The 25679-nt window shown below is 45.4% G+C and overlaps 1 protein-coding gene across 4 annotated transcripts in view; it reads left to right on the forward strand.

Moving 5' to 3' along the window:
- Positions 1-18539: 18539 nt before the first annotated feature.
- The window catches only part of POMGNT2 (protein O-linked mannose N-acetylglucosaminyltransferase 2 (beta 1,4-)), a 33769-nt gene continuing 26629 nt past the window's right edge, over positions 18540-25679 (forward strand). Inside the window, exons 1-2 of one of the 4 annotated variants that reach the window (XM_075053393.1) lie at positions 18540-18806; positions 21122-21253. The gene's annotated coding sequence lies outside the window, so the exon portion shown is untranslated. Of the gene's footprint in view, positions 18807-21121; positions 21254-21781; positions 21867-25679 lie in introns of those variants that run through there. The other 3 variants (XM_075053423.1, XM_075053452.1, XM_075053413.1) reach the window with 3 other exon arrangements.

The raw sequence follows: 25679 nt of genomic DNA on the forward strand, positions 1-25679 counted from the left end.
GCACCTGATGATAGACAACAGCACAGTAGTGCCATTGACACAGTTTTATGCTTGGTTGAGCTATTGGTGACTTTGATCTCTCCATTCCTGCATGGTGCCTGAAGTGGCTTATCTGCTCCCCTTCTGGGGGCAAATGTGAGCAGGTTAAATTTAAGCCATCCTAAGTCAGCCAAAGCGTAGCTGGCTTATTGAGCTGGAGTAGTTAAGGCACATAAGAAGCTGGTGTGGCTAACATTATCTTCAACTGCTTTTGACTCCATGGGTCAGATAAGCATTTATAGAGGGGCAGGCAGGGGAGGTGAAGACACAAATGAAGCATAGCAGTTAAAAGCTCATCTCCAGACCCATAAAACCTGTCATGCACCTCTCTGTACAAATACTGCAGTCCACAGGTGAAAGCAGTGGAGCTGCAAGGATTTCACCCAGCCAAAGATCCCTTACAAAACAGGCAAACTGTTGGCAGCTACAGCCAAAATGTCAAGTTGCTCTGAGCACACAATTGCTCAAGGTCCCTTTGGGGTGGGCACTGATCAAAGGGACAGCAATGGCAGCCCAGTGACTCACCTTGGGCCATCAGGGGTGACCAGACATGGAGTGGGGTCTGGCAGAAATGACAGTGGAAAGGCAGTAACTGGCAACGTGCAGCGGAGGGAAGGGAGTCGATGGGCACAAGGAGCCAGAAAGGGGGCACAGCAACCTCTCCCCCCGTGGCGAGTGGCCATCAGCACCACAGACAGTCAGCAGTGTCCACATCAGGCTGTCTGTCACCCTTGCGTGGCACAAGGGGTTTACCAGGGCTGGGGAGCAACCCCGCTGCCTGGACCCAGCCTATGGCAGAGGAGCAATGAGTAGCCCCAGGACCCTCATCCTCAGCATATGAGACCTGACAGCTTAGCTGAACTTCTCTCCATGGACCCTGGCCCAATTAGGTCCAATTTGACCTCCAGGTAAAGCTGTACAGACGCTTGCATCCTTCCTAAGGCAATGAGGGGCTGGGTGAGGCAGGAATATCCTCATTTCCCTTTCATTGTTCAAATATCCTTTGCCCTGGAGGAGTTGCACATCATCTGCCTGCCAGGACAGCTGGACAATATCCAGCAGCCTGCCTTGGCTGTGCTGCAGGGAGTATTTCCAAAAGCAGCTGAGTGACATAGGTGCTCATATCGTCTTGCAAGTCAACAGGATTTGTGCTCCTTTGAAAACTTTCAGTCCGCATGAGTGAAGGCCTTTAAATATTTTTAAAGCCACTCAAGAGGCACATAAATATTTGGGTACGGGCAGCCCTATTTTAGACAAATAAAACTACCTACAGGGAACGACAAAGATGCTCACATCATGCCAAGGATCACTGTGAGGCTGATGTCTCCTCTGAAGGTTGCTTGTTTTATCCGTTCACTGTTCTGATCCCTCTTTCCTCCTCCTCTTCAGCCCCTGCAGAGAAAAGTGGTGACATGATTAATAGATGTATTCCAAGGTATTTGAATATTTTCAGCCAGCTACCTTGTTCCTGCTACCTGCTCTGATGGCTGCTGTGCCAAGGGCTCCCTGAACAAAGACTCAGGACAAATGAATCCTTGTCTTCACTCCCGAGAAAGGTTTAAAAAGAATCACCTCCTTCTTCTATTATTTCCTTGTCTTGTTATTTTAATTTTTTCCCTTGTGCAGACAGCAGCATCAAGCCTACTAGAGAATGAATGAATATCAATGAGACAGGGCAAAGATGGAATATGCATCAGTTTTTTCCCAAAGTTATGATGAAAATGCATACAGGGAGGTGGCATTGCAGCAGATAACACACATGTCCACAATCACACCCTGGTTTTGGGAAACATCCACATTTACTGAAAAATATGTACTATGTGGGCAAGTTTCTGAATGTCTGTTCAAGTTCATGGTGCAGACGCTCTTCTAGCAATTTCATATAGCTATTGCCTCCTTTCTGTTAAAAACAGAGGTGCAGCCTGAGCCCAGGGACGCAACAGGCTGGGAGTACTAGGAGGACACAGGCTTTGCTGTGAACTCCCAAATCAAGGTTTGTTTCTAATTATAAAATGCATTACTCTGGTATTAAAGGAATTGATTCCTTGCTGGCAGGGAAAAGAAAGAGAGACGTGTTTCTGACAGAGGACAGAGACAGAGAGGGAGAGACAGTGTCTGTCCCATCATAAATACTGCACCTCCCTTCAAAACTTTCTGCTTGCACTCTGTCTGAGCCTAGCCATTTACCTGGGATGCCTTTCAGCAGCATCCCCTCCTGCTGCAGCTGCAGGGATGCCCTCGCAGTTCTCCAGTTTTATTAAAAAACAGAAGGGTACTGAGACTTTTAGTGGGGCACAAGACTCGTGTGTGCAGCAGGAGCCGGTGGCTCCCCAGATACTTTCTCTGCAACCCCCAGACCCTCCTTTCTGTAGTCCCCCAAAACAGGGGACCAAGAGCTGGGAGTTACAGGACACATTTCCCTTACAAGGCTGCCCAAATAGTACCCAGCTCCAGAGGCTTTCATGGCCTTGGTAAAGGAGGAGCAGCACGGCCCTGGCAAGGGGCAGACCAGAAAGCAGAATTTTCCATGAAGCTGTGAGAAAAGAAACCCAACCCTGTCCTCCCCCTGCCAAAATATTCACAAAAAATAGCCAGCTTTAAAAGTAAATTTTAGCGAAAAGCTGGTTGATAACACAGTTTTTGAAAAATGTGACTGCTAGGCTTTTCACTGCAAAGAAATGGCTCGCAGCAGAATAAACATTTTGCGAGCATCACGAGCACTTCTTGCGATGGAAAAAACATTTCCCATGGAAATTTCTGATGGTCAAAACAGACCTTTCTGATGGGGAAGCATAAACAGAATTGGCTTCTGGTTTCTGTTCTTCACAATCTGCTCCCTGTTCGCCAGGCACAGGGGCCGGGTAGCTTTGCAAGGGCTCATCAGCCCAAAGCTCTGCACAACTGCCTCCTGAAAGCCACTGTGGGACAGAAGGGACAGAAGTGGTGATACAGCACATCCCATTCTGGCAACGCTACTTATGCAGCAGGCAGAGACACAAGTACCATACACATGTAGGGTTTGAGGATGCGATGGGAAGGGAGGGCTGGACAGCCATGGACGGCCGGTTAGCAGGCAGCAGTGAGCTGGACTACCAGGAGGGGGAAAAATATTAGGAGCCATGAAGCGTGAGAAAAAGGCTTGCCAGCGGCTGGTGCAAGAGGTTGGGATGCTGTTAAAAGGGGGTAAAAGAGCTGCTGAGGGAGGGAGGGCCAGCAAGGGAGGCCAGTGAAGGGTGGAGGAGGGTCTGCCAGGGCGGCAGTGCCCACAGATGCTCCTGCCAGCCAGCCGTGCCGCTTCTCTCATCCAAACGCTTGCTGCCATTACATCTGCTCTAAGTGTGAGGTCGGCTGCGAGTGTAAACGCAGCTTACTCTCGTGGCTCCAAGCAGAGGCGGAGGAGGCTGCAGGAGCGTGTCAACGGGCTGGGGGAGCACAGGAGTGTGGGCAGGAGATGCTTGCTCTCTTGCAAACCAGTCCTCAGATTAACTGCGCAAGGCTGATGGTCAAACAGCAAGAGGTTGCCAAGTTTTTGCAGAAAGCAGAGCTAAGCAATGTCGGTTAACTCGTGCTTTATGTATGTAAATACTTCCCCGTCTCTCACTATGGTGGTAGCCCGGCTCCGGGGTCGTCTACACCTAGAACGCTCTGAGCACCACCAGTAGCAAACAACAATATAATTGTTGCTTCTGGTATGACCGAAAACCATTTTCCCTTCATCTTCTTTCTGAACTGCGTAAGCACGGGAGATACAAGAAGTGGGGTTTGTTGGGGGTTTTTTTCGTAGGATAAAAAACTCAATGCTGCCCTCTGTCAGAAATGCAGCAGTACTGGTCATAAATTGTTTGTCCTTAATTAACGAGTACTGCGTGTTCTCTCCATGGTGCAGCTTTTAACCATAAATCCCCCTCATCACATCCGAGCCGGCTCATAAAGGCAAGGAGGCGATCCAATTGCTTTCTGCTGCGCTATTTCATGTGCTAAACATCTGATGGTGATTAATAACGCACCTCAGCTGCTCAGCTATTTACAGTGATGGCTAACCTAACGATGACTTAATGAAAAGAAGATGTATTACTGACTAGGTAAAAAAAAAGACATAGTGCTGTTACTGCTTGTGTTTAGTGCAGTTTAAGTGGAAGGATACGTGGGCGCTCTGTTAAATGCTGATTAACCTAGCGTGCAGGATAACTTCCCATTTCATGAAGGCCAAGTTGAGGGCAAGCCCCCCAGGTATGCTGGGAGAAAGGCCCTCCCACCCCCCTCCCCCAGTCTGGCAAGGCCCCCCCAGCTGGTGTAGGTCCATCCCATGCAGTGTGGCTGCAAAATGTGCTGGGGGTGGTGGTGGTGTCTGTCCCGCCTGCCTGGCGCGCAGGGCTCGGGCCATCTGGACCTCTGCCCAGGTGTGGGTTTAACACACCAGGAGAAGTGATTGCCTTTAAAGGGATAAATTACAGCTCTTAGCAATGTATCTATCAAATAAATGGCTAAATCCAGAGTTGTTTGGTCCCAGCACACCGTGCTGTAGTAGAGCAATCAAAAAAAGAGGGCCATTACAGGGGACCGTGCCTGGTTGAGTCACCTCTCCACGGGGGCTGGCGGGATTTACACGCTGCACACTTACAGATTGCTGCCTGCAACCCCCAGCGAGTGGGATGCATGTGCCGGGCATCCCACAGCTGTCCCTGGAGCACATCTGAGACAACTTTTCTCTGGCACCATGTCCCGCAAGCGTCTGAGTTAATCTCTGCAAGTGCGTGACAGCCGTGGAGGGGATCAAATGGCCAAGATGGCGATGAAAGCCTCCCTTCTCCTTGCACCTCAACACGCGCTGCCTTTGCGCTCCTGCCAGGGGTCACCAACATGCAGTCCTTTCACCTCCCTACAATGAGATGCTACAGGGCAGCCCACCTTGCAGGCAACCTGCCTGCAGCCAAGGCAAGTCTGCCCTCAGAGACCACTTCAGACAGCATGGCCACGCTCTCCAGCGCAGCCTGGCAAGGCCAGCAGCCAAGGGAAGGAAATCTGCGCTTGTAAAACATCACATTTGGTCTGGAGCCACAAGCACAAAGCACCGGGATGCGTTGCTTTTCAGGAGGGTATTGCCCTTGAAAAGGTGCAGAGGTCTGGGATGAATTTTCCTGAACACTGACTGAAGACACTACAGATATCACTTGGTTTCACAATGAGTCACTGAAACTCGAGAAAGGCAATTCACCGGGGAAATCAAAAGGAGTAATTAAGAGAACATAGTAATTAAAAATGTACCCTAAGAGATCCTGTACGTGACATCCGCACCAGAAGGAGAAGCATGCCTTTACCCACCCCAGGTTACAGAAGCCTGGGGAAAGCTGCAGCCACAAAGTCGCCATGGTTACAGATGTACAAAACTGAGAGCGATGAGACGTCCTGCTCTGCCACAACCACAGCATGCATCTTTGAGCTGCAAGTACTTAATTGACCCTGGATTATGCAATTTAAAAAGAAAGAACCCCAGAAAGTCCTGATGTATTCAAGGCTATAAGAGTAGACAGATTAGAGAAGAGATTTTAATATATGCACACTGTACAGGGTGTGGGGAGGAATAGATATTATGTTATTGGACTGTAAATTGAAGCACTCATTATGCAGTCTTCATTCCATGTCCAAAACTTCTGCTTAGATTTGTTTATATTACCTTCTGTCCTAGAGATGCCTGCATTTAACACACTGATGTATTATGTGTGTATTTGTGTGCATGTATACTAAGATGTAGTTGTAATACATCATAAACCCTATGTACTAATTATCACATGCTAATGTAGCAAATTAACCATACATTAGTTTCCATCAAAAGCAGATTTCCTTTGCATACAAGGTGGCAGATACAACCTCATGTGGCCTGATCAGAGTAGAAATGACTGGTGCATAATAACCACTTGAATACACTTTCCATGCTATTTTGCTGACATAAATCCTAGTGATAAAAGCATAAGAAACCACCGAGGGTTTTAACATCACAGCGTTTACTGCACATGATAAGGAACCGGATTTCACTGTCTCAATGCATTTCCAAGGGCACACTGATACACAGACATGTTTTTAGGGTAGTGGTAGTAAAATCCAACCTCACTTTTCACTTTTCTTAAGATGTCTTGCTATTTTTCCAAACTCTATCTTCATCTGATGCTGAAGAGCTGCCACAGCAAACTAAGCAGGCAGTATCTTGACTGTATAAGCAAGTCGAGAGGCAGGAAGAAGCTGTCTGGAAACACAGGCTGTGTCTATGGTAGGAAATAACTCACCTAAGGGTAGGACCAGAGCGAGGTCCTATCTCTTGTCCCGAAGCTCCCAGTCCACAGGACTGTATTGACCCACCTTCCTTGTCCCAGTCACTGGAGAGTAAGCAGCTTTTCTGTGGCAGTGAGGACGCTGGTCCTCCCTCCTCGAGTGTGGGTACATGTGAGACAAGCAAATTACATACTCATACTCATACTTTTTGCACATATGTGGCTCCTGGCTATGATTTAAGGCTTGCTGAATGTGTGCAGTTGGAGGCATGGCAACTTCCACTAAGCCCCAGAGTTGATTGCGTCTCACTGGCAGTTTACAGGAGTGGTCTTTTGAGTTGAGGCTGGCTCTCAGCAGATGCAACAGGACAGCTGGCCTTGTTTCTGGGAAGAGGAGGAAACTAAATGGCAGCCTTTTTGCTCAAAAATCTGAGCTTTCTTTTCATTTTCAAAATACAGGTTTGTAATTCCTAAGCTATGGATACGCAGTATAAAAGGTAAAATGGTTTTTCTTGGAAGCACTGGAAACACCAGCTCTGTAGATAATAATGCATCATTGCACAGAGCAGCCCGAGTTTCAGACACTGAATCTCAGTAAGCCTGTTACCAGTAGTGGTTTGTAGGCAATGAAATTACTGGCAGCATTTGGCTGTAAAGGATTATAACTGCTGGGCTGGTAGCAGGACACAGGCATTACATAAACCCTAATTAGAAATGGAGTCATTTGCCTACCTGTTCATGATTACACCTTAGTCGTGTCACACTGCCATCTCAGCTCAATTTCCCTGGAAGTAAGGTGACCAGGGTCTATAATATCTACAGTGTGTCTGTGAGCGTTTTGGTGTGACCTGTGCTGCGTGGTGCCCCTGCAGCTCCCACACAGCCCATGCACACAATTCCCTTGGCCTGGATGGGATAATCCATGGGCTTCTGTGGCAGCTGAAATGGGTGCTGAAAGTTTAACTTTCAGCTATTGAGGCTCCTTCACCCTAAAACACAAGATCTTGGAACCAGCATTTTCTCAAAATCTGAATTTTCCTGAGAAGTTACTCTCCTCCATGCTACCCAGTCTTTTAACTGTACGGAGCACCAAGCTGCCTGTCTGTGCTCCTCGCAAAGGTTCTTGCTGCTTGTACAGGTCTCATTGCCTTTGCTGGCTATTTGAGACATCGCTTTCCCTTTGGATTGTTCAAATATCAGTAGGGGGCATTATTGTCTGTGGCTGCCTCGTCTCAGAGTTCTGCCTGTAATTCCTTATTCTATTCTAAGGAAGACTGTCCGAGAACAGATTGTGTGGTGACTGGAGAACTAAGCTCACTTTGGTGGGTAATCCTACCAGGAGTTAATGATCCTAGTACCAAAGCCACAGCTGAGAGGCTGGGACCATAACTATCATACTCATGCATTAAATCTACTACCTATTTGAAGAAATGATCTGTAGAATAAATTTGTCTATAATGCTCCCATCAGTATATTAAGATGTTTATAGCTCAGATGAGTTTTGCAGGTACCTTCTTTGCTATGTAAATATCACTATGTCTCATAAGATGGAACAGAAGAGAAACAGTCTACTGCAAGTGAGATTCAAAGATGGGAACGTGTCTTGAGGTTTTCATGTAGAAGAGTGGTATTTTGCAATTTTACTTTTATAACACTTCAATTTTTAAAGGAGCCCAGATCCCATTCACCTCCAAATTTTCACAATGTGTCAGCACTCAGAGTCTCTCCTCTGGTCAGATTTTCTTTTGCTAATCTTTGACTTTGGAACTAATAAAGTCATCTTCAAACATGACCTACAGCAGTGCTCTGACATGAGCTTGTGTTTGTGCCTTGGATCCAATTCATTCATGTACAGAGGAACTAGCAGAGGGATCTATGTGCCACTAACATCGTGAAAATAGGACTTAGGTAGTCTCTGCATACTTTGGCCTTGAGACCGCTAAGGGGGATGAATTTCAACTCAAAATTGGACTTCATCTTCAAGCTAAAATGTGATTGTCATGCCTGGTCTTTACTTACTAAAGATTTCTGTTACAGCCCTGAGACAAAAATGCTGATCCAATAGCTTCCATCTTTGTAGAGCCTCTGTCCCATCTCATTGCCCAGCCATATTCTGGGGTCTGCTCTGGGTAGAAGGATATGCTGCAAGGAAGGCTGAACAGATGGCTCAGTGTTTCTTTAACAGTTGTGTAGCCATTAGCCTCTATGAAAGAGTTGGCATTATTTTTATTGTATAGCCTTCTCTATGGAATAACTTGGTCATTCACTCCAAGAAGGAGCAAAGACTCTTCCTTTCTTCCATCCCTGCTCCAGTACTCAGGTGAGACCCATTGGATCTGCACCACACACAGTGAAGAAGTACAGAGGATTATTCTGTCCCTTAAGCTGGAACTTACTTGGGGATGCCAGCCTCATCTAGGGCAGCACAGGAACTGCCATCAGGAGTAACCCCTCAGGCCATCTCATCCAATGCTCTCCCCAAGACAGACACCACCACCATCTGACTTGGAAAAAGAGGAAAGAAAACCTGATAGTGCTGCTACAAAAGTTAGCTTTGGTCTGGGACCATGAGGACTGGCAGCTTCTAAACACTTTGAATGGTATGTTGCTGGTGAACATAACTGTTGGCTATTCTAGCTCTCCATATGGCAGTAGTGTCTTTCAGACTGATAATAAAGCAAGCCAATGGTAAAGACTGGGGAATACTAGAAAGCTGCAAACAATTCACACATTTAAATCAAGCTCAAGTGAAAGAAGCAATTTCCAAAGTATTGGTTTGCATATTTACTGTATTGTATGTATCCCACACCAAGAATTACTCATTCCTGGCAGCATCCTTGCCTGTGAAGCACAATAATTGCAATTACACTTCCTAAAGAAGTCCAGCACTTTACCTTAAAGAACTCAAATGCCTTTTGCCAAACTCACCTGCAAGGAACTATTTTGGATGAAATGTTTGAGAAGTCACAACAGCCATCAGGTCTGACTTCATTGTAAGCATCCCTTCATGCAACTCATAATTTTTGCGTGTGGAAAAGAAGATTAAAGCTCTTTCACCACTGGGTGCTACTCTGTAAGCTAATCACTGCACTAATATGAAGATGTTCTTTTGATACAACCTTTTTTATACTCCACATAGCGGGCTGTTTAGGTTTTCTGTGAAGAAAATGGAAAGCAACCCAGTGAGTGCCTGAAGTACTGCATGTTTGTTATTATCCACCTCACTCATCATAACATCACATGAGTCAATGTGCCTGTGATTTCTTTTTTTTTTAATATCTAACGCAGTCACTAGGAGTTGCCACTGCAGTGGTGCTATCTGTGGAAAATAAATGTATCAAGGAGAGAGGACAGGTTTAAAATCTACAATTTAAATCCAAATGGCACAAAAGGGAAAGCTTAATTTTCGATATAATTTCAGGTGTGAAGCAGAAGATGACCCCACAGAAATCATTTTAATAATATAAATGAGATGGGATGTGTCATCTGTAAGTGAGGGAGCAGGGGGAAGGCAGCCGCGGTTCACAGGGGGATGTAGCTGCAGGGACATAGAGTGGCTTCAGCTGGAGATGATATTTCTGTCAGCAAAAAGCACAGGAGGGGAGAGCCAGGGCACGCTTACAGACCGGTGCTTTGAGAGAGGAGGGAAATGATGCTGTCTGAGAGACACTCTGTTCTTCTGTGAGATGAATGCAAGGAGCCAAATTCCCTGCCCAAAATACATGGACAAATGTTACACTTTTTTGGCTCCAAGAAAAAAAAGAAAAGAACATGAAAGAAAAACAAAGAAAAAAAGGAAAAAAAGAAAGAGAGAAAGAAAAAAAGAGTGCACAAGCTGCTGTTGCCCTGGAGACTCCCCATCCATCCTGTGTATAAATTCTCCAGTAAACAGACAGGTGCTCAATTAGTGTTACAATCTTGAGGTCCTGTGTTCCCAGCAGAACAGAGCCTTATTCCTGTCTTGTTTTCATTTATTTTGCTGTGTTAGTTAAAAATTGAGCTCCTAAAAACATACTTTCTGGGGTGGGCAGCCTCCAACAAGGGGAGCCAGCTTTAATAACCAAAATGGGTGTTAGCTGGCTGTAGCCCTCCCAATTCACTATTCTCTTCAACTTCTGCAATACCAAGAGCTGCTACCAAGGAGAGCACCGTTGTAGTAAGCTGTGTGCAAGTTCACAAGGGCCAAATATTCCCACTTCAAAGCAATGCTACACAAGGATTGGCAGTGGGCATGCTTGCCTTCTGGCTGGCCTGGATCAGGATCATCTAGAAAAGTGGGACAGCCAGTTTCCCTTCTCAGTCATGGTCCAGCCCTCAGAAGAGGAGACAAAGAGAGCATTTGCTCCATGGTCACTTTGGGCACCTGAGAAGAAAGATCTGAACCCTTTCAGGTTGGAGCCAGCCAGTCCAGCCTCCTCTGCAGACCAGACCTGCTGGAGGAGTGGTGGGAGAAGGGTGGATCTACCTCAGGAAGGGGCAGCGGGCCTCACTGAGCAGGGGAATTGTCCATTACTCACCCCCACTCAGTTTTGGGAACCACAATATTTGTGCTTGCATGAGAACAGCTAGCAGATTGCTGAAAATGGAAGTAATCTGTCTGAAGGAAGACTGGGGTGAAAAGCAAGGGGGTTTTTAGCATTAGGTTTGATGTTTCCTATTGTTTTTCAGGACGGAGTCAGCTCTCGGCTGCAGTCAGTAGGAAGCTGCAGTCTTGAAAGGGGTTATAATGCCTCCTCATTTCATAGCCATGTGTCATTAAATGAAGGTGACGGAAGTTAGGCTGTGCTACACTGGGACAAAGCTCACATCATACAAAAAGCAGGTACAAAGAGCAACTGGCTGTCACAGCTCAACTGTCAAGTGAAGCAGGAATGGTTATCTCCTATGTCCAGACCTCATACCTTTGCTATGGAGGTGTAAGACAAAACTGTTTTCCTTACCTCTAAACTGACTTCCTAAAAATAGGATGTGCACCACCAAAACTGTACATGAATGAAGGGCATCGTCGGTAATTAGATCTGCAGCAGAAATACTCCTAAAAGGAAAAAAAAAAAAATTTTCCTGTGTGATGGCTCAGTACCGATGTCAATAATCACTCGGGATTTCAGATCTGAAAGAGATGGCTGAAGAGACACTCTCCAAAGGATTGCTCCTCTCAGTGAATTTCAGATGTCAGCAGGTTAAACTTCATAGAATCATAGAATGGTTTGGGTTGGAAGGCACCTTGAAGATCACCTAGTTCCAACCCCCCTGCCATGGGCAGGGACACCTTCCACCAGATCAGGTTGCACAAAGCCCCATCCAACCTGGCCTTGAACACTTCCAGGGATGGGGCATCCACAACTTCTCTGGGCAACCTGTTCCAGTGCCTCACCACCCTCACAGTGAAGAACTTCTTCCTTACATTTAATCTAAATCTAGACTCTTCCAGTTTAAAGCCATTATCCCTTGTCCTATCACTACCAGCCCTTGTAAAAAGTCCCTCACCAGCTTTCTTGTAGGCTCCCTTTAAGTACTGTAAGGCTGCTATAAGGTCTTCCCAGAGCCTTCTCTTCTCCAGGCTGAATAACCCCAACTCTCTCAGCCTGTCTTCACAGGAGAGGTTCTCCAGCCACCTGATCATCTTTGTGGCCCTCCTCTGGAGTTGCTCCAACAGGTCTATGTCCTTCAGCATCTGAGCTAACCAGTGACACGGTCACCTGCTCAAATTAGGCATCCTAAAATACATTCTAGCCACACGCTACCAGATATTTTCCTGAGAGGTACAGATGGATACTTGGGAACCTCGACACAGGCTTAAAAAAAATTGGAAAGCTAATATTCCAGTAACCACAAGCTGGCAGAAAGAACTGTTAAAAATCCTGTCCCCAAAGAGCTCGTGAATAAAGGAAAGAAGCTCTTTGGAAAGAGAGACAGAGCATGTGAAAGCTGAGGTGAACCACATTTTTATTCGCTATCACCAGCCTGAAGAGTTAACCAGTCTTTTGTTTTGTTACAAACAGTTACATGTAGAAAAAGGGAAACTACTCTTCTCTGAAGACTTTGTTTTGTTATTTTATTAAAGAACAAATGCCATTTCAAGTTACCACTTGCTGATGCTAGTTTTGTTTCTTGAACAGTAGCAGGAAGCCCTGCAGTACTGAGACCCAGCTGATACATCACCCTGGTACTTTTAGCAGTAACATATAAGTGGTATTTTATTTAATTTACAAAATCAGGTGCTTAAGGTTTGGTGAAGGCAGATCTGCAGCCTTAATCCACCCCCTCATCACTACAGACTGGAATCAGCCTTTACACATGCATAGTTTACAGGAAGAGGCAGAAGGAATAGAAGGGGCATATTATTAAAACAAAAATGTGAACTGATAAATTATACTTCATGATGTATAAATAAGAAGGTAAGACCACCTGTATCAGGCCAAATCAAAGGTCCAAATTTATGTAGTCACAGTTCGGGTTGCAGCAGTCCAATGAATACACAATAGGTTGCACATTTTTAGTAATGTCTCTTACCAACAGTAATTCTCACGGAAGCAGGTCACAGTCCCATGTTAGAGAAATTCCCGCCAGCAAGGATGGAAGGATGGAAAGAAGTCGTGGTGATAGGAGCCCTTCTTTATGGAGAGCAGCAGATGTGACAGGGTAGGTCAAGGCACACAGGGCTGGGGAAACCGAGTCAGACAGCTGAGAGGCAGGAACGTCAGAGAATATGGGGGTCATTCTCAATGACAGGGACACCAGGCACTGAAGTTGGAGGGCTTGTCATGACAAGATGTGGTTAGCAGGTCCCATATCGATCCCATATGGAAGAAGAGTGATGAAATGCATTGCATTGTCCCTGCATTCTAGTGATACCCCTCTTGCGCGCTGCCAGTGGCAATGGCCAGCATCTCTCGCTCAGTGCAGAAGGGAACTGGTCTCAGGACCTGTGTAACTCTTCTCATGGGATCTGGGCCCACGTTCTCCCATTTTCTGCCAGACAGCTCTCCACCTCAGCAGTTAAATGCGTGACGGCATTGTCATCTTAAACGGGCAGATTACAGAGCTCCAGAAATAGCAAAGCATCATCAATTCAGTCGCTGAATGACACAAGGTACTAAGAGTGATGAATCTTTCCTACCCAGACAAGAAATGATTGATTTGAATAATTGCCCGAGAATATTCACATGACACTTGAACACAGTTGCTGTCATGATTACCAATGTCTCTCTTCCTCACAGCAAGTCTATAATTGGCAGGAGTGTCTCAGATAATTTATACAGCAACAAGATTTTCACACTTTCCCAGTTCTGGATAGTTGCTAATATTTCATGAGACAGTCACTTTAACATACAAGGGAGCTTTCACGAGCTTTTGGCACGTGGATTGATGCCAACTGTCACTGAATTTCTCCATTTTCCTGTCTTTTTTATTCATTGTCACTAGTAACTACCTATTCCCTCTTTGTATTGTGGAGGTTTGTATTTAGTCATGGTATTACATTAGTGCAAGTCTTTTTCTGTATTTAAGAGGAACATCTACTTAAAGTCCATATATAAATCTCTCTACGAACCTGTTATGAGGGAAAATTCCTTATTTCTCAAGTCCCTCAATAGCTTGCCTGCACCATGTTGTTAAATAAATAAATGGCTAAATAAATAAGGTGTTTGCTTATCTAACTGTCCTGCATTCCAAACTAAGCAGTCCACTCCAATACCAAGCAGAAGTTGTCACTCCACGAGGAACTAGAAAAGAGCTATCCTCTCTGTTGCTTTGCTGTTGTGCTAGTGGAGATTGCCACATGCTGCTCACTTCTGCGGTCAGTGGGATCCCATTGCTAGCGGCAGAAAGCAGAGGTCGGTGCCCTGGTTGTGGGACTGGTAACTCTTTTTGCTCTCTTAATACCACCTTAAAACTACTGGATAGCTTTAATTGACATTCTTAACAGTTTTTTCAATATGTCTTTCTATAGAATAGTCATGTTTGCTTACCTGTTTAACAGCACAACGGCACATGTGCTCATTTCACCCCATTTTACCTGCAACAAGAGAAACAAAGCCTTAACCTTCCTTGGCAACACCAGCAATTACCCAGCCCCTGAGGCTCAAGGAGCAAAACTCTGGGAACAGAGCTGCACTTTCAGAAAACCAAGTGCCCTTACCGCCTCATAGACACGAGCCACTTCAGTGGATACGTTGCTCAGCAGCAGATATTTTTGTATTTCTTTTTTTACTCTTGCATGTGTTTGACATCAGCATGTGAAAAATTGATACCAGGGGGTAGGTACTGATCATGATACAGCTATTACTGGCTGTCAAGTACTCCAGAGAGTGGGGTCACTGCTTGCATTTTCCAAATGAGAGACAGTTTAATGAAATCTTGCTCTTCAGAGGGAAGAAGTGTCTATCCCCTCCACACAAATTCATACACCTGAGGTAGAATGCTATGAATATGTATAATTTCTTTAGTGAACGACATGAATTTGTAAGAGAGGTTTGAGGCATGTAGCACTTCCAAAATCACTCGTTCAGCTCTCTCTGCTGCCCACATTTAGTATATGCTGGGCGAATGTGCAGAGAGCTACCTGCTGCCTTTAGTCCCAAATGGCTTCATTGACGTTTTTGGCTGAAACAGTGCTCTTTGGCAGGATGATCATACAGCAGCACACTCCATGGACATTGCTTATTACCCTTTACAAGACTTGAATCACTGGTGCTCATCCAGTTTTACATACTGCCTTGTCAGCCCACAAGCTCTGCTGAGCTGTGACTACACCACAGGCAGACTGCCACATCTCTTGGGCTTGTGTGTACCCCTATCCCTACCTAATAAAATTTACAAAGCTACCATTTAAAAAAAATCTGTGCGGCTCAATCCCAGCAAGATCCTGCCAACAACTTGTGTAGATACTTCTGTCTGTCCTGGTGTAGAAAGGTTAACAGCACCAGCGCCCACTAAATATTCATTTGTGCAGCACACACAGACGTAGTGAAAACCGAGAGAGAGCAGAGGCATCAGGTAAACAGACAAAAGAGCTGAGGCAACATCGCACAGAAAAACACAGCAAAGAAGCTGGTGGATCTAGCTGACTTCAGCTGAGCAAGGCTTGAAGTCCTGCAGTCCAGCGCGTTGTTGCTCATGAGCAGGCACACCAGCGGCTCTGATGGACAGGCGCAGCTTCCAGGATCAAGCCCTCTGATATTTCTCATTCAAAGAGGTTACACATACAAACCCAAGTGCAGAAGGTGAGGTGAGGACATATGAGGTAGAAACATTTCAACGTTTGCTTGCGGTTGGACATACAGCTCTGTCTATTGTAAAAGGTGGCTCAACTGTTCTAGCTCCTAACTGTGAGGCCATCGTCTGCCCTTGTCTCTAAAATCTCTCTGTGATTTTTTCCCTGAACAGTCACTCTGGAAGTGATTCGGGAAACTTAAGTGTGTGGTACCATGTTGAAACTCAAGTTCAGGCCAGGCCTTTAGCTGCCATTACACAGGTTGAGAGTGTCTTATAGGTCCGATGTTGTATCTACCAGCCTTGTGCAGACATCTTGGACAACCTAAACTGTCTAAAATGGCACTAGGCACCTATGTCTGGGCACCTGAAGTGACCGTCTCTGCCATTAGCATATTCACACTGCTTTCACTAGGTATCCCCTGTAAAACCTTGTATTAAGGAAAACACTTCCCTACCCTTTACAGGCAGTAGACTTAAACAGATGTGGGCCTACAAACTTGTTACTCCAGGAGTAACAAATGAACTATTTTGCATGAAAAGTTTATCAGATTATGCTCTTTTCCCACTGCAGGTCATTCTGAAGCAGACATGACAATAAATCACCACAATGCTATGAATATTTCATAGAAAGACATTTCAGCTTATGGGTGTTCTCTTTTTTGTTGAACGATTATGTCTGTGTCTTTGGCCATTCATTGTCTGTGATACGTGACTGGCCACTTAATTCAAATTACTGTAATCTCTGGCTTTTTGACTGGTTCATTAAATATTTCATTACAAGGAGGAAAAGTAGCACAGCAGATGACATTTATGTGAATACACAAACAGGTATTCATGAAATCTTAGTCAAGATTGCTACTCACAAATGCTTTAGGAAAATTAATAGAGATCTCTAAGCATTGTTGAAATAAATAGTGACTTTTTATTCCAACAAATGTTAATGAAAATGGTGACTATGATGTTTATTTTGCATCGTTGCTCTAGTTATAAGGATGTGGGTCCAGCATTCTGAAGTCTCTCTAAGACTGGAGCATAAGTCACAAACCTAATGAGAAACAGAGTAGATGGGATCTATTGCAATGGATTTCATTAGTGTAATAGTTCTTGAACAAACTCTGGAAAACGAATTTCAGAAGCCTGACATTTGCCTTATCAGTCCATGGGAGCTCAGCACTAAAATTCATAGAGACAGTAATGAAATTAAGCTTAGAGTAGCAACGAGCATTTCTGAAAACCCTCAGTTCTCTTGTGTATCTCTTATAACACAAGTTAGTTCTTCAGATCATTAGCTACAAAATCTGCAAGACAGAAAAAGAGGCTGGAGGAAGGAGTACTAAGCCATTAAATTTGATTTCCCCCAAATGTCTATCAGCTTTTCAGGGGCAAACATTTCAACGGTTAAAGTTTTACATTCATTTCCTGCATGCATGTTTAGCAATCCTGTCACTCTGGGAGCATTTAATTATGCATACAAACACCAGCTAATGTGCTACAAAATGGTAGCTAATGCTACCAAACCACTAATTGTCCTTCTCATTGACTGAGAGCACTGCGTGGGTGTGGAAATGGAAAGCTCCCATGAGAAATCAAAAGCCTCAGTGAAGTGAATGACAAAAGCCCTGTTGACTTTGGGAGAGGCTGGGTCAAGCAGAGGTGCTGTACACACGCGTGTCCATGTGCTTATTCGATTCGACCTCTTGTATCAGACTCAGCATGTTCTTGCTGATTTATTCAAGCTGTAATAATCTCAGGATTGCTCTGGTTAAGTGGTACTCATACGTTTGCGTTACAGCCTAGCTGTGGTGATACTGCTCAATTTAAGGGTTAAACATGATGCATTGTCCTTTAAGGAGGACCATTACTCAATAGTTTCACTATGTAGGCCTGGTTACTTTCTAGAAACGATGCAGGCTTTGCCAGGGACTATACCCTTGAAGAAGGAACTAAAGACTGATAAAAAGGAAACATCCTGCTCCAGAAGGCACTGAAGGCAAAAGGTGAAGGCGGCAGGGGGAGATCATGACCACCCACTCAATTCAACACCTAAAAGGCTCACCCCACACACACACTGTTTGAGCATGCGCTGTGGAATAAAAAAACACTGTACTTTTAATTCAAAGCAGAGAAAACCTTAGCCCAATAGAAATGGTGGCAGATAAGTGACTACCAATAATGATTTTGAGGAAAGACTTTGGAAACGAGTGGGTGAATCTGGAACTGCATAAATTGCTTGCGTGTTTAACTGCAGGGTGTGCTAGCTTTGTGGAATTACCACCTGGCACTCATCTTTGCGCAAACATGAAATAAATAGTGTCTCTCCTGAGTATATGATTATTGGCTCATTGCACACCGGGTAACGAATCCACTTTTCCGACAACGAAGTCTGACCTTACCAAACCCCGCCACGTGAACGTGACCTGCCACTGCTGTCATGTTTTCCCTGGTGGGAAGGGACCTTCCTCTGGAAAAGGCACAGGTGCACGCTGTCTGCCTGTTTTTTCTGGTAGATTAGAAGCCACGTACTCATAATCAGGGTGGTTGCCCTCCGCTTTAGCACGTGTATTCTGAGTGGAAGAAATCAAGAGGCCAGGGAGTGTGGGCAGCAAGCAAGGGGGCTCTTGGGCAGAGGAAAGCCAAGGGTGAGGGAGGGACCCTGAGGGACGGGGGAAGGTCGGTGTGGGAGGACAGCAGAAGAGTGAAGTGCAGGCTAAAGGAGACTGGGGGAAGAGATGAGGAGCGGGGGTGAGCAACGCAGACGACTGGGAGAAGTAGAGGGGTTAAGAAAATGGACTGGACTGGGAGGCAAGGGCTGGGCAGCCTGGGGAGAGAGCCGTGAGGGGAAACCACCGGGCTGAGGTGGGAGCAGGGCTGGCTGGGACCGGCTGGAGGACCCGTACGACGAACCCCGACGGGCAGCCCGCCCTCAGGAGATGCGGCACCCGGGCGCCCGCACACTACACCCCCCAGAATGCCTTTCGCGGCCCCCGGCACTGAGCATGCGCCGCGGCCGCCGCTCTCCCGAGCACGGCGGGCGAGGGGCCGCCCGCCCCCCTCCCCAACACCACCGCTCTCCGCCGCCGCCGCCGGGAGCGCGGGGGAGGCGGTGCCGCCCCGCCCCGCCCCGCCAACGCCGCCACGGCCCCTCGGCGGACAGCGCCCGCCTGCGAGGAGGTGGCGGCGCCGCCCGCCGCGGGCGGGGAGGCCGTGAGGAGGCGGTAGGGGCGGCGGGGCCGGGCCGGGCCGGGCCGAAGGGGCGGTTACTGCCGGTGGCGCCGCGGGCGGCAGGTGAGGCGGCGCGGGGCGGCCGCGGGGCGGGGGCGGTTCGCGGGGGCCGGCGGCTGCCGCCTCTTTTCTGAGGGGAAAGCGGGTGAAGGGGAGGCGGGGGCACCGGGGCGATGTCTGTCGTGGTCGGCGGCGACTCCACAGCGGGGAGGCACGGGGCAGGGGGGTGGGATAACCCACGGAAACCCGCCAGGATCGCACCGAGCGGAGCTGACGCCTGGGATGTGGAAACCGTTCTTCTCCGAAGCCGGGGAGCGAAGGCGGTCCGGCCCGGTAGCAGGGGCAGGCGACGCTGTGAGGGTTAGCTCTTGTAGGCAGCTGCCTGCACCACAGAAACGCGGTTCAATTAAAACTCTAATAACCTCCCTAGAGGTCAAAGACGCTGCAGGTTTAAAGCCTGCCAGGGCAAGCAAAGATGTAATTATGTTCTCCTGACGATTTTTCTTGACGGCAGAGTGCCTTGGGAACCCCCCATGAGACCTGTCTTCAGCTTTGAAAGCTTAGCAGTCCTTGTGAGTTTGGCCCCGGTGGATACGGATGCTGAGTTTATCCCATCCTGTCCCCTTATTTTATTGTGTGCTGACTAAGCATGGTGGAAAAGTTTCTCTTGTGTATGTCAGCTCTGGGTGGGTGCGCTGCACATGCCTACTCAGAGGTAAGGCTTACTGGTCTGCTTGTGTCCCCTTGCTTTCTTCGACCCCCTCTCAATTAACCCAATGTTTAAATGGGTTATTAAAATAATGGCTGCTGCTTTGGGGAAAAAAAAAAAAAATAAGTGAAGAGGCACACTCTTCTCTGGTGATGAAAATAATGACTGTATCTGAACAACTGGTAAAGGCGAGGGAACATATTGGTGTTCTCACACCAATACCATAGTTGGATAACTATTGACAAATGCTGACTTTTAAACGGTGACTGCTGATTCAGGAGAATCTGTTGACTTTGGTAATAAAACGGTAATGGCTTCTTTTAGTAGCGATCTCAAAACAGTTTAACCGATAGATTGGCTTGTTAGCTCAAGCCTTGACTTAGCTGAGAACCAGAAGAGCTCTTATTCTCTGGGAGGACCTTCTCCCCCAAACAAATCTGACGTATGCTAAACACATCAATGGTAAGACAGGGCGTTTTGGTTTTTTTTTTTTTGCAATGTCATTTTCAAAAATGTGGTAGATACCAAATGTGTGAACTAGATACAGGAAACCTGCTTTGCAGTCTGCTTTTCTGCAAGAGTGCATTTTGAACAGCTTATGCTTGCAAGGTGGCAGTTTTACTTGGAGTCTCACTTTTGTGTTTTAATTAGCTGTCATCAAAACTGGAGTTCAGCTTCCAACACTTGTGAAGCGTGCCTTGAACATGCACTCTAGGTACCTGGTTAATGTTTTGGGACTAATTACCTAGAGCCCATTCTCTATTAAGCAATGTACAAAATGGATCGAATATATGGAAATCTTTTTCCAGTTAAATTTCCAATCTCCTGAGTCACATCTCACTGTGGACTTGCTGAGGTTTGCTTCAATCATCTGAAAATTGGGTATTCTCATTCCCCTTATTCTCGCCCCCTTCTCTTAAAAATTGTTGCTTTAAAGTCTTCAGTAAGTGCTGCTGGTTTAAACAGTTCCTTGTGACAGCAGCCCACATTCAGTTACCATTCCCCAGAGTTTTTAACAGATTTATATCTGGCCTGTGCTCTGACACAGCAAGGTCTTTAGGAGGTGTTTTAAAACATAGAGGCTTAGAGATCCTCCACTAGTAAAACTATTGTTTTATTCAAATAGATAAAGCCATAGATGATTTCTGTCAGCAGAAGAACCTGGTTTCCATTTAAAATGGCTTTTCCAACTGGAGCATATTTAGGCTGTGAAGGAGCAGATTTTTCTAGGAAGTAGTGGGAGGCAGGAAGAATCATGAAAAAGAAGGTGGTGCAAAGGAGAGCGTTAAACCAAAGAGCTAGAACCAGATCAGAGGTTCTTAGCTGTACAGACAAAATTTTGCCTCCTCAGACTGTGGGACAGTAATTTCTTTGGTTGTTATCCAAGATGGTGGCAGAATTCAGTTTTGTGGTTCAGATCGAGGAGTCAAATGGGTCTATGGGCCCATAAAGCTCAGGGAGGAGTGGTCTGGGAAGGGTAAGTGGAGTTTCAGGGAAGATGGGTCACACTTCCCCTGTTTTGCTGGCAACCTTCCTGGGGAAGCCAGTGGCTGTTCCTAAGGGACTTTGCACAGTCGGCACAGAGCGGTGACTGGGGTTTAGCACTGGTTGGTGGTTCTGCTGTGCTGGATAAATGCATAACATGGGACCCTTTTCCTTCTCCTTTTAGGTCTTGACCCCTTTCTTTCACCTTCTGTGGTAGGATGTGTTCCCGCCTCCTCCATCAGCACGCTACCTGCATCTGACACCGTTCTGCCTTCTTCCCCCTGCAACTGTCTCTCCCTGTCCTGGAAGTGAACTGGTAGGTGTGAGGTGCTGGAAGAAAGTAGGTTTCTTTCTTTGACCTCCAAGTACGCAGACTGGGCCTGGCGACACAGACAGTGGAAAGGCGGCCACTCACATTTGGTCACGCTAGACAGCCCTCGGCTCTGCCTGCATTTGGAGCAAGCTGCAAGCGGGGCATTGAACTCAGCGTGGTGGAATTTAAACTGCGAGTTTTCAAACCCAATTACTGGACGCAGTCTGTGTCTTGACAAGCTTCAGTTTCATTAGCTGCCTCCCAGGAGTATTGAACTGTGCAGCTCACCTTTGCAGAGATCAGATTCTCCTCTGTGATGTTATTAGGTGTTTTTAAAAATGGCTTCATCAGTCCACTTTAAAAGAGCTGGTCTGCTCTGATAACAGTGCCAGCTGGTGCTTCTCCAGATAAGGAACTTGTCACTTTTCCTGCTGTCATACAAGCAGCTTCTGCCCTATTTAGAATACAGCTTAAAAAAAAGACTACAAAATAACCACTAGTCTTGTGTAAAGATTTATGTGTTTCATTTAGGAACAACTGAACCCTCCTTATTTAATTGCTTTGGACAGTATTGGTTTATGAAGAAGATAGGATCAAACTAAATGCAGAGTTGAAGGTAATAACTTTATATACCTGTGTTGTGAGGAAATCTTGATTATAAGTTCTCTTATATAACAAAGTGACAATAGGCAAAAGATCTCTGCTTTTTTTCTTTCAGTCCCAGTTAGAAGTTCATTAGCTTTTAAAAGGATCTGAAGTACTACATTGTGCATGTATGTGTATAATCTATATGGTGGTGGGAAGCAACCAGATGAAATAGTATAAAAACAATCTGAGGGTCTGAAAAGTAGTTGTGTGCTTGTGCACACCAGGAGGATCGTGGGGAAACTGCAATTGCATGACAGACCTAGTAATTCATTCTATAACGGTGTATGCAGGAGCAATGTTCTAATTTACTCATTTCTTTGATGTTTTGTGAGCAGATGGCATTTTTAAAAAGGTCTATTAATTCTATGGGAATTTGATAATGGCTAATTGCTGGGGGATCAGAAGAGAGTAGCAGTCAACGTGAGGTTCCTGACTTCTCTGCTCTCAAAAGAGAGGCAGCCCTCTGCTGCCTCATTTGTAAGCTACTGTCCTCTTAGAAATCCTTGCTCAAGAATATTCACCAGTGTCCTTGGCATAAATTGGGAACTTGTTGATTGCTCTTGATTAATTGAACTGTGCTCCATGAACCACTATTCACTATTACAGGAAAAAGCACCAGGGAGATCATGGCTTATTGTAGGACCCAGTGCACCATGAATTTTCATAGGAAAGCCCTTTACTCTTTCCCTCATTCTCACTTGCTTCTTGGTTCCTTTCCTTTCCTTTTTCCTTTCTCTGTTTCTGTCTCTTTCACCATGCCTTTGACTTAGGTCTATTCATGTACTTTAAGCACCTGCCGAAGTATTTGCAGCATAGGACATAAGTACCTATTTGCACTGTAACGTCAAAGGATCACATTTCAAAATTACAACTTTTCCTTTGAACAAGAAGAAAAAAAGGTTCCTGGTTGCTATGGTGAGAGGCGCTATATAAATGCCTATAAATAAATAAACAGCTGATTCTTGGACTTTGATTTGCCATATTTTTGCTTTTCTAATGAGCTATAATTAAATATCAAAATGGGAGGAGGTGACATTTTACCAATTTTATTAAATACATTATTCTTATGCCTTCTGTTTTACAGTATATCTGCTGAGAACAATTAAATAGTAAGTTGTTTATTTTTCTCTCTGTAGAGAGTTGATGTTTTGAAAAATCATAGTCTAGTATTTATAGAAAAACTTTTAGATGCCAAAAGGCACTCTACTAAAAAGGTGGTGTCCATTTTAAGTTTAATCAGAACATACATTTTGAGATAAATGTTTTTTTTCCTATCTGTAAGAGAGTATTATGTGCTGCCGCAACATGGAAGTGCCAGTCAAGTGTCTGTAAATGTAATTATGTTCCTCTGCAGTATTTGAAACCCCACGGGTGCACAACAGCAAAACTAGAAAATGTCACTGACTTTTTCTTTTATCTTAAAATGACAAAGGCAGAGTAAAAAATCGGATATTCCTTGTTGAAGTTTGAGGAGGAAGGGAGAATTTACTTTTTTGTAACCCTTATGTTCTCAGGTCCATGATGTAAAAGTAGCTTCCTCTCTGCGCTGAAGGTGATAATTGTAAAATGGATTGGATGGAGACAATAAACTGCTTCTTCAGAAGTCAGCAAGTAGCCATCAGCCATTGCTAAAAAAGCCCTTTTCATTAGTAATCTCTGGAACCCAGTCCACTCGCTGTTTGTGAAGCACAACTGCAGCCCAGTTCCCCACCGGTGCACTGGAGTATTCCCCCTCACAGGTGTTTCTCACTCAGGAAATACGTGGACTTTGTTTAACAGCAAAGGAGAGTTCATAGTGGAAGGAACTTTCCTTAGGGGAAGGAAAATAGGTATTTATAATATACAGAAATACTGCTTTGTTAAAGGCTCTGTCTAGTTTCTTGGTGGAAACTGATTTTGCCACAGTGGCCTGAAGAGAGATTTCTTCAGTCCTAAGCTGTTGAGTGCAGCTTGTGCACTGGCAGGGAGTAGATCTGCTTTCTACCACGGTCACAGCTTTGTATTCAAAGAAGCTCTCATATTTCCAAAGAACTTCGAAGCACTATCCTGTCCTGTTAAAGGTTTGGTAAAATAACACCACATTATTTATTGTCTTCATTCCCTTTGAGCATGCAGATTCATATCTACTTGCTTTATCAATTTAAAATATATTTGACTAAATGCCTTTTACTTCAGAGCATGTGTAATTGGGAGGACAAGGATACATGGTATTTTTTTCCAGTTACACACAGTTACTTTTCACAGAGTAAAACATGCACTTCTGCACACAGCTATTGATGGTAGGGGCAGAACGGGAGCAAAGAATGGTGTCCCTGAAGGTCTTGCTTGAGCAGTGACAGCCTGCACAGGTTTGATTTATATTTCATAGGCCTGTCACTTTTGTCCCAGCAGAGCAGCTACTGTGGCCAGGCTGGTGACGCTCACCTGAAGAACAGTGACAGCTTCAGTGTTTTTCTGGCAGTGAATTAACCTCAGAGCTGCCTCTGAACCTGGTGCTTTGTGCCATGGGTCTGTGTTGACCTCCCAGAGCATAGCACAGAGTCCTGACCCTCACCCTGCCTCAGCACTGTGTTTTGTGCAGGCTTGAGGCCAGAATCAGGAGTGGGTTGTGCTCTCTACCTGCTGGAAGGTGGTTTGAGCTTCACGTGTATCAAAGACAGTTTTACCTGCATTGAGGTTAGGCCTGGAGGGTCAGTGTTTGACCTGCAGGTCTCAGCTGCCTTCACAGGATTGTGTGGCTGACAGCATACAAGGCAATCCAGGGTTTCTCACAAAAGGGCCATTGCAAAGGCTGATGAGGTGTGTAGGCAGGCTGAACCCAAACAGAATCTGTGCTGCCTACAAGAGCAACAGGGAGGTAGGAAGGGTGGCAAACAGAGAGTCTTGAAAGTGCTCCAAGTTTGCAGCTACTCCCAGGGCTAACTGCTTGGGATTGGTGTACCTGGAGACCGTGTTGATGCTGGAGCAGGACCAGGCTTCAGAATCATTGAGAGAGTTTTCTCAATTAGAAAGCACCATTATTACTAGCACATACTGCCTTTTAATGGAGTGGCATCTTTATTAGAAGGCTTTTCTTAGAGTAGGAGGGTGAAACACATATATTGATATTAATGACAGGACGAGCTGGTGAGGACAAGAGGTGGAGCTATTGTGTGTCTCCTTTTCCAGCATGGACAGGACAAAGGGTAAACCAGTGCATATAGCAGATTTTTTTTTTTTTTTCCTTCTTCAGAAGTTCTGCTTTTCTGCATTGTTGTTTTGTTGTTTTTTTTCTTTCAAAAATTTTTTTTTTTTTATGGATGGATATGATCCAGGACCATCTGGTGGAATTTGCTGTTGTCACATCTAGGTTTTCTGATGTATTGCCTGTCAAGTTATATTGTATGTTCAGATGAGTTTCTCATATGATGTGCTGACAACTACTGACAGCCCTGAGATGGGAAGTTGGAAGCTTGGGGGAAAGAAGAGAGGGACAGAGTTAGCTTTAAAAATGTAACCTTGACTGCTCTTGATTGGTGGGATTTAATATCCAGTACCTATGGTTGACTTTTTTAGTAGAGAAAGGTAAATGAGTGAACTTTAAACCAAGTGGATCTAAGGTACTGTAATTAAACTTGGAAGGTTTGTAGTCCACTGCTAGTCTTGTCAATTTTTTTTTTTTTCTCTTTGACACTGAGTTCTTCACTTAATCTTTCTCTGTCCTTAACTCTCTGTCTGTAGACACTCTCACACTTATTTAAGTTGTGGCCTTTCCTTCCTCCTTTACTCCTCAATCCTTCCC

Source organism: Buteo buteo, chromosome 2 (assembly GCF_964188355.1).
Source record: "Buteo buteo chromosome 2, bButBut1.hap1.1, whole genome shotgun sequence".
Lineage (NCBI taxonomy): Eukaryota > Metazoa > Chordata > Aves > Accipitriformes > Accipitridae > Buteo > Buteo buteo.